Genomic DNA, 10,139 nt, shown 5'->3' with positions numbered 1-10,139 from the left:
GCAGGTCCCTCTGCTGCTCCTAGCCTGTCTGACTACTAATACTAGTGTTATGTGCCTTATGTGCCTGTGCCATGCTCAGCTGTCAGCTTTTCCTTGGTCTTTTAGGCTGTGTTAACACAGGCAGCCCAGTTCTGATATTTGTTTTCACTAATAGGTCTGTTGACCAATAAGATCTGATGTGAAAAAATCTTATGTGATTGGTCAAAAGACCAATTAGTGGAAAAAATATCAGAATTGAGCTGTCTTTGTAAACACATCCTTGGTGGTCTACAAGTTGCCTCTCTTTGATGATTGAGAGACGTGTTCCGGCCGGTCCTCTGCTGCTCCTAGCCTGTCTGACTACTAATACTAGTGTTTAACGAGCAGGTCCCTCTGCTGTTCCTAGCCTGTCTGACTACTAATACTAGTGTACGGAGGTCCCTCTGCTGCTCCTAGCCTGTCTGACTACTAATACTAGTGTGTACTGCAGGTCCTCTGCATGCTCCTAGCCTGTCTGACTACTAATACTGTGTTTAACTGCGAGGGTCCCTCTGCTGCTCCTAGCCTGTCTGACTACTAATACTGTGTTACGTAGGTCGCCTCTGCTGCTCCTAGCCTTGGTGACTACTCATACTAGTGTTCGCCTGGTATCTCTGCTGCTCCATAGCCTGCTACTACTAATAAGTGTTACTTGTCATAATTACGTAAAATTCTGGCAAATTAGTTCGCAATGAGCCAGGCGGCCCAAACTGTTGCATATACCCTGACTCTGCGTGCAATGAACGCAAGAGAAGTGACACAATTTCACCTGGTTAATATTGCCTGCTAACCTGGATTTCTTTTAGCTAAATATGCAGGTTTAAAATATATACTTCTGTGTATTGATTTTAAGAAAGGCATTGATGTTTATGGCTAGGTACACGTTGGAGCAACGACAGTCCTTTTTCGCGAATGCGCACTGCATCGATTATATGCAACGCAGGACACGCTAGATAAACTAGCAATATCATCAACCATGTGTAGTTATAACTAGTGATTATGATTGATTGATTGTTTTTTATAAGATACATTTAATGCTAGCTAGCAACTTACCTTGATTTCTTACTGCATTTGCGTAACAGGCGGGCTCCTCGTGAGGCAGGTGGTTAGAGCGTTGGACTAGTTAACCGTAAGGTTGCAAGATTGAATCCCTGAGCTGACAAGGTAAAAATCTGTCGTTCTGCCCCTGAACAAGGCAGTTAACCAACCGTTCCTAGGCCGTCATTGAAAATAAGAATGTGTTCTTAACTGACTTGCCTAGTTAAATAAAGGTGTTAAAAAATATATTTAAAAAAAATAAAAAAATCGGCAAAATCGGCGTCMAAAATTGACGATTTGCGATTGTTATGAAAACTTGAAATCGGCCCTAATTAATCGGCCATTAAGATTAATCGTTCGACCTCTATTTCATACTGCAAATTAGTTTGTGATAACCTTGAATACACTACACATTTGCATTTCCTGCTGTGCAGGACATTTCCTGCAACAACAGGGTGATCAAATTCGGATCTTACACCTGTAGTATTTTTGGATAATATGTTGTTGGAAGATAAAGTTCGATAAAAACCCACACCGATTACTGACCTCACACTAGTTTAAAAGATCTGAAGACAATCTAAATCATTAGATATTTTGCTTCAGCATGAAGCTTAATTCAACGACTTAACAATGTATTTACTGCTGCTAGCTTTCCCCTGGTTATCTCTGGCTCTAGTATTAGGCCTACTTTGAGAGCATGTGTTTGTGTGGACTCAGTGGATATTACAGTTCTTGTTAAGAGGTGCAGCAGGGTCCCTGTTTAGGACATGCTGGCTATTTGCCAGGGTCTGTGAAAAGTTCCTAGGCCAGTCTGATCTGTTGCTGTGTTGTCATACAGTGGGTTTAAGAACATTAGAGTGTAGAGGTCAGGACACATGGGTAATCAACTGTCTGACCCGTATTCCCCCCCCAGCTCAAGGCCCGTTGGCACGCAGAATGGAAAACCTTGACTCTCTGCATCTCATCACACACACACACACAATTACTTGCCATTGCATCTGTGTGAGAAAGTGGAAGAGTTTGTTTACACCATACATAACCTTGTATATTTTCATTTAATCTGTGAATGCTGTGTAAACTATATGTAATGTTACCATCCATTACTTCCTTTAATGGTAATTCCCAGTTTTGCTATTTTGCGAGGGGCTTTTGTTATATTCAAACAGCTGTTCCCAAGTAAGTATCAAGCTGGTGGGAGAGAGACTGTACACTACTGTATGCCTGATTTGATCTAATGTACAAATCAGTATTGAAGAGCTGCATTAGTCTGGCAGTCTGACATTACTGCTGAATGACTCATATAGAAGACTGGGTTGCCTGGGAAAGTGCCATAGTACCATAACGATACTGTCAGCGCTCGCCTCTGAGTATAAAGCACTGACCTGTCTACTCTACTGTGTTACTGCAGGTCCCTCTGCTGCTCATAGCCTGTCTGACTACTAATACTAGTGTTACTGCAGGTCCCTCTGCTGCTCCTAGCCTGTCTGACTACTAATACTAAACCATGAGTCTTCAAATATTCCCAGGTAAGAAGTTTAGGTTGTAGTTATTATAGGAATTATAGGACTATTTCTCTCTATACATTTGTATTTCATATGCCTTTGACTATTGGATGTTCTTATAGGCACTTTAGTATTGCCAGTGTAACAGTATAGCTTCCATCCTCTCCTCGCCGCTACCTGGGCTCGAACCAGGAACACATCGACAACAGCCACCTCCGAAGCAGCGTTACCCATGCAGAGCAAGGGAACAACTACTCCAAGTCTCAGAGCGAGTGACGTTTGAAACGCTATTAGCGCGCACCCCGCTAACTAGCTAGCCATTTCACATCGGTTACACCAGCCTAATCTCGGGAGTTGATAGGCTTGAATTCATAAACAGCAGAGTTGCTGGCAAACGCACAAAAGTGCTGTTTGAATGAATGCTTACGAGCCTGCTGGTGCCCCATCGCTCAGTCAGACTGCTCTATCAAATCATAGACTTAATTATAACATAATAACACACAGAATACGAACCTTAGGTCATTAATATGGTCGAATCCAGAATTCATCTTTCGAAAACAAAACATTTATTCTTTCAGTGAAATACGGAACGTTCCGTATTTTATCTAATGGGTGGCATCCATCAGTCTAAATATTCTGTTACATTGCACAACCTTCAATGTTTATGCAATACCCTACTCAATAAATTGGATGCAGTCTATCACAGTGCCATCCGTTTTGTCACCAAAGCCCCATATACTACCCACCACTGCGACCTGTACGCTCTCGTTGGCTGGCCCTCGCTTCATACTCGTCGCCAAACCCACTGGCTCCAGGTCATCTACAAGACCCTGCTAGGTAAAGTCCCCCCTTATCTCAGCTCGCAGGTCACCATAGCAGCACCCACCTGTAGCACGCGCTCCAGCAGGTATATCTCTCTGGTCACTCCCAAAACCAATTCCTCCTTTGGCGGGCCTCTCCTTCCAGTTCTCTGCTGCCAATGACTGGAACGAACTACAACAATCTCTGAAACTGGAAACACTTATCTCCCTCACTAGCTTTAAGCACCAGCTGTCAGAGCAGCTCACAGATTACTGCACCTGTACATAGCCCATCTATAATTTTGCCCAAACAACTACCTCTTCCCCTACTGTATTTATTTATTTAGCTCCTTTGCATCCCATTATTTCTATCTCTACTTTGCACATTCTTCCACTGAAAATCTACCATTCCAGTGTTTTACTTGCTATATTGTATTTACTTCGCCACCATGGCCTTTTTTTGCCTTTACCTCCCTTATTTCACCTCATTTGCTCACATTGTATATAGACTTATTATTGACTGTATGTTTGTTTTACTCCATGTGTAACTCTGTGTTGTTGTATGTGTCGAACTGCTTTGCTTTATCTTGGCCAGGTCGCAATTGTAAATGAGAACTTGTTCTCAACTTGCCTACCTGGTTAAATAAAGGTGAAATAAATAAATAAAATACTCTACACAGACTGGTGCGCCATAACCAATCAGAGCTGCAGTAGGCCTATATGCAACAAGCTGTTGCCATATATGGATCTGTGCCATTCACTTTGAACTGGACTGTGTCTAGGCTACAGCATGAGCGGTCGCGAGTAGATGTGCTTGTTTTGAGATCAAAGTGAGCCATGTGTACACATTTGTTCATATTCCTTGATAGTTAGTGAGTTATTAGTCCAGTAAAAGCTAATTTCTTGTCAACAATGGGGGAGTGGTTGCTTCCTACAAGAGCACAAAACATGTGCATTTCTATCCATCTTTGAAAAGCGAGTCAAGTAAAGAGCTTTTTATATCTTAAAGGGAAAGTGTTGTATTTCGAGACGGTCTTGAATACGCTAACTAGCCAATAGGCAGAGCGTAGCATAATTTCTCTGATTCTGTGATATTGAATTGTATTTTGTAAAGGTGTTTCTTGCATCAAACACAACATTTTCACAAAACAGGTTGTCAAGCCTTACATGTTTTTTTTTTTCAAAAGTCTAATGGAATGTAGGCATTGAACACCACAAGTTGGCTGCTACTGTAGGCTGAATGATAGAACAGCTATTTCCATATTAGACTGTTGTGTTATGTGTTTTTATCTATTGTTTTTGATGGTAGGTCACTCTGGTAGGCCTACATTATGATGAAATAGCCACTGTTGGCTACTTGGCCACTGTTAAAACTGTAACTTAAAGCTGGTACAGCCTCTGTGTTCACAGTAAACGCACGCCGGAAGTTGCACAGAATTTAAACAACGTTCAAGTTTGCGCTCAGCAGACCTGACATTTGCTGTGATCATCTGTGATCAACAGATGCATATCTGTATTCCCAGTCATGTTAAATCCATAGATTAGAGCCTAATGAATTTATTTCAATTGACTGATTTCCTTATATGAACTGTAACTGAGTAAAATCTTTGAAATTGTTGCATGTTGCGTTTATATTTTTGTTCAGTATAAAACATAAATACTACATGTCATGTCTCAAAAATCGATATCTATCTTACCCCTATATTGTCTTGCGGATTCCAGTAGAAAGACGACAAGTTCTGGGCGATGGATTATCTTGGCAAATTTGTGCACAGAACTTGCGATAAATAAGATTTTAGTGAATATGGAACATTTATGGGATTATGTATTTCAGCTSATGAAACATGGGACCAACACTTTACATTTTTGTGCAGTGGAGTACAGGTTTTTCATATTCATGTGAAATTCCTGTTCTTTTTCAAAGATTTCTCACAAAAAGCGTATCTCAGTTAAATGTTACTGAGCGTACCGCAAGCTTTTTATTTTCAATGCCTTTTACATCTAATTCAGCTCGTGTTAATTTAGCTTTTTGCAACCCGCAATTTTGCAGACGAGCTTCACAACATGTCTTTAAAAGCCGCTGCAAGAAACGGGCACCGCTCCTTCAAGCTCTGCTTATTATTGGATGTATTAGTTTATGAAATCTGACTTTTTGGATATAATGTTAATGAAATGTTATTTAAATATTGATCATTTATTCAGAACATGAAGAATCATATTTGTCTTGGTAAAATGTATTTTATAACATAAGTGAAATTTCATCACCAAAGTGTGTTTTCGCCCACTTTGGACAGAGGTGGGTGGACACCCTACAGTATATAGATCATCTTTGTTGATCATCTTTGTTGATTCCTGCCTGGTGGAAGCCATTATGGTTCATACTAGAGGTCGACCGATTATGATTTTTCAACACCGATACCGAATTTTGGAGGACCAAAAAAGCCGATACCGATTAATTGGCCGATTTTATTTTATTTGTAATAACGACAATTACAACAATACTGAATGAACACTTATTTTAACTTAATATAATACATCAATAAAATCAATTTAGCCTCAAATAAATAATGAAACATGTTCAATTTGTTTTAAATAATGCAAAAACAAAGTGTTGGAGAAGAAAGTAAAAGTGCAATATGTGCCATGTAAGAAAGCTAACGTTTATGTTCCTTGCTCAGAACATGAGAACATATGAAAGCTGGTGGTTCCTTTCACCTGTCTGCCCGTCCAGCATCACTACTCTGGACGGTTCTGACTTAGAATATGTGGACAACTACAAATACCTAGGTGTCTGGTTAGACTGTAAACTCTCCTTCCAGACTCACATCAAACATCTCCAATCCAAAGTTAAATCTAGAATTAGCTTCCTATTTCGCAACAAAGCATCCTTCACTCATGCTGCCAAACACACCCTCGTAAAACTGGCCATCCTACCGATCCTCAACTTCGGCGATGTCATTTACAAAATAGCCTTTTAAAGCTTGGTTGCAAATGGGTCTTCCAAATGGACAATGACCTCAAGCATACCTCCAAAGTTGTGGCAAAATTACTTAAGGACATCAAAGTAAAGGTACTGGAGTGGCCATCAAAGCCCTGACCTCAATCCTATAGAACATTTGTGGGCAGAACTGAAAAAGCATGTGCGAGCAAGGAGGCCTACAAACCTGACTCAGTTACACCATCTCTGTCAGGAGGAATGGGCCAAAATTCACCCAATTTATTGTGGGAAGCTTGTGGAAGGCTACCCGAAACGTTTGACCCAAGTTAAAAAATTTAAAGGCAATGCTACCAAATACTAATCGAGTGTATGTAAACTTCTGACCCACTGGGAATGTGATGAAAGAAATAAAAGCTGACAAATCATTCTCTCTACTATTATTCTGACATTTCACAGTCTTAAAATAAAGTGGTGATCCTAACTGACCTAAGCCAGGGCATTTTTACGAGGATTAAATGTCAGGAATTGTGAAACTGAGTTTAAATGTATTTGGCTAAGGTGTATGTAAACTTCTGACTTCAACTGTGTATATATATATATATATATCTCAGCAATCCAGGGTTTATATGTATATATATATATATAAACAAACAAACCCTGGATTGCTGATGCTATGTATTGGCCAATGAGAGGCTTTGAAGCCACCGTTCGGCCATATTGGCACTCCCCAGTTGGAGCAATTAAAGGTTTCATTGACAAAATTGCATGTAATTAAGTATTTTTTGGTTCTAGTGGGGACAGTAAAATTAGTACTCTCTAAAAATGATACTTTAAGGATAATATATATAATACATATATATACACACATATAGATATATACATACACATATATATATACATACACATATATATATGTATACACATGTATATACATATTTATATGTATATACATATAAATATATATGTATATATGTGTATATACAACATACATGTGTATACATATATATGTATATACATATATACATGTATATACATGTATATACAACATACATGTGTATACATATATATGTATATACATATATACATGTATATACGTATATATATAGATATGTATATACATATGTATAATAATGTATGTATAATATATATGTATATACATATATATGTATATATGTATATGTATATACATGTGTATACATATATATATATATGTGTGTGTGTATGTATATATGTATATGTGTGTATGTATATATCTATATGTGTGTGTATGTATATGTGTATATATGTATATACATATATGTATATATACGTGTGTGTATATATATGTATACATATACACATATATATATATATATATATATATATATATATATATATATGTATGTATATATGTATGTATGTATGTATGTATATACATATATGTGTATATACATATATATGTGCATGTATGTATGTATGTATGTATGTATGTATGTATGTATGTATGTATGTATGTATGTATGCATATATATACATTTATACATGTGTTTAGCTCACATAATATCATTTAAAAGTATGCATTAAGGTGTCTGTAATAGAATACATGTGACAAAAACTAATGTAGACATTAATACATGCATTTCTATAGCCTCAAAAATATTTATTACAATGGTGGAGCAGTGTCAAGATGGAGGCATGGTGACTTCAACACAGTGCCCCCTATCAGTCATTTAGTGTATATATAAATAATTTGTTATGTTGTTATGGGAGATTATATACAGTACACAGGACCCAGAAAATTCCCTGACCATGTGACCTGACCAGGTAATACTCTGGGGCCCCCCAGAGAGGAAGCGGCAAAGCGAGAGGCATGACTGTCCCAAAATCTATCCGCTCAAAAATACAGTGAAGCAGAAGAAGTGGGGATTTTTTGGTATGGAGGTCAGTGAGTGTCAAATATGAGCCTGCGGAGAGAAGCACGAGATTGAACTTCACTCAATTTTATACAGTTTTCCCGTTTTAGTTAACACTATTAACGCTTCACTCTACTGTGGGAATTGTGATTGAATCAATGCAATATTAGCCACTTTCAATGTAATATACCGAAACAAAACAAAATATGCTAGATTTAGTACGTAAAACTAACTGTGAAAGATATTTTCTTGTAGGCAGAGCGCATTGGAGTAGGATTCTATTGCATTGACAGGCCCTTGGTTTCTCAAATGATTGCCTTGCCTGGTTCACCAACTACTTCTCTGATTTTTTAATTTTTTATTTAACCTTTATTTAACCAGGAAGGGCTCATTGAGATTTAAATCTCTTTTTCAAGAGCGTCCTGGCCAAGATACTGATAGAATTCAGTGTGTCAAATCGGAGGGCCTGTTGTCCAGGCCTCTGGCAGTCTCTATGGGGGTGCCACAGGGTTCAATTCTTGGGCCAACTCTCTTCTCTGTATACATCAATGATGTCGCTCTTGCTGCTGGTGAGTCTCTGATCCACCTCTACGCAGACGACACCGTTCTGTATACTTCTGGCCCTTCTTTGGACACTGTGTTAACAACCCTCCAGACGAGCTTCAATGCCATACAACTCTCCTTCCGTGGCCTCCAACTGCTCTTAAATACAAATAAAACTAAATGCATGCTATTCAACCGATCGCTGCCATGTTCATCTGTACAAACAATAGTATGCAAGTATAAAACACCATAGTACCAGCAGCCGTCATATGCTCAGGAAGGAGAAGGTACCATGTTCATCTGTAACAACAATAGTATGCAAGTATAAACACCATAGTACACGCAGCCGTCATACTGCTCAGGAAGGAAGAAAGGTACCATGTTCATACTGTACAAACAATAGTATAGCAAGTATAAACAGCCATAGTACCACGCATCCCTCTCCTAGAGATGAACGTACTTTTGTGCGAAAAGTGCAAATCAATTCAGAACAACAGGCAAGGGAACTTTTGTACTGTTTCCTCCAGCATCTTCACAAGGATCTATTATCCACAGTAAACAAAGTCCTATATCGACATAACCTGAAAGGCCGCCTCAGCAGGATGAAGCACTGCTCAAAAACCACCATAAAAAGCCACTTTGCAACTGCACATGGGGACAAAGATTGTACTTTTTGTAGAAATGTCCTCTGGTCTGATGAAACAAAATAGAACTGTTTGGCGCATAATGACCATCATTTGTTTGGAGGAAAAAGGGGGAGGCTTGCCAAGCCGAAGAACACCAATCCCAACCGTGAAGCACGGGGGGTGGAAGACATCAATGTTGTGGGGGTGCTTTGCTGCAGGAGGGACTGGTGCACTTCACAAAATAAATGGCATCAGGAGGTAGGAAAATTATGTGGAGATATTGAAGCAACATTCTCAAGACATCAGTCAGGAAGGAGAGGGATGGATAAGTTGAGAAACTCGAGAGAGGGATGGATAAGTTGAGAAACTCGAGAGAGGGATGGATAAGTTGAGAAACTCGAGAGAGGGACGTATATGTGGATTTTTCCGATTTTATTGGGATCTCCATTAGCTAGTCTGACATAACGATAAAGACATTACAGACAAAAATACTTAAACAATTTACATAAAATGTAAAAACATGAACATAGACATTACAGACCTATATGCATACATACATACATACATTACTACATACAGTATACATAACTAGGTCAGACAGAGGAGTGGTGTTTTATTTGTTTTTTAAAGCTAATTTTGCTGTTTGCTCGAGTAATTTGAGATGGAAGGGAGTTCCTTTTGATCATGGCTCTATATAATACTGTGTGTTGCCTTGAATTAAATTTCTATGGCAACGAATCCTTCAGAACTAACCTGCTCCGGGGCAGGCTAACTCGGGGCTA

The sequence above is a fragment of the Salvelinus sp. IW2-2015 genome, linkage group LG14 (genome assembly GCF_002910315.2).
Source record: "Salvelinus sp. IW2-2015 linkage group LG14, ASM291031v2, whole genome shotgun sequence".
Classification (NCBI taxonomy): Eukaryota; Metazoa; Chordata; class Actinopteri; order Salmoniformes; family Salmonidae; genus Salvelinus; species Salvelinus sp. IW2-2015.
This window is presented reverse-complemented; position numbering follows the sequence as displayed.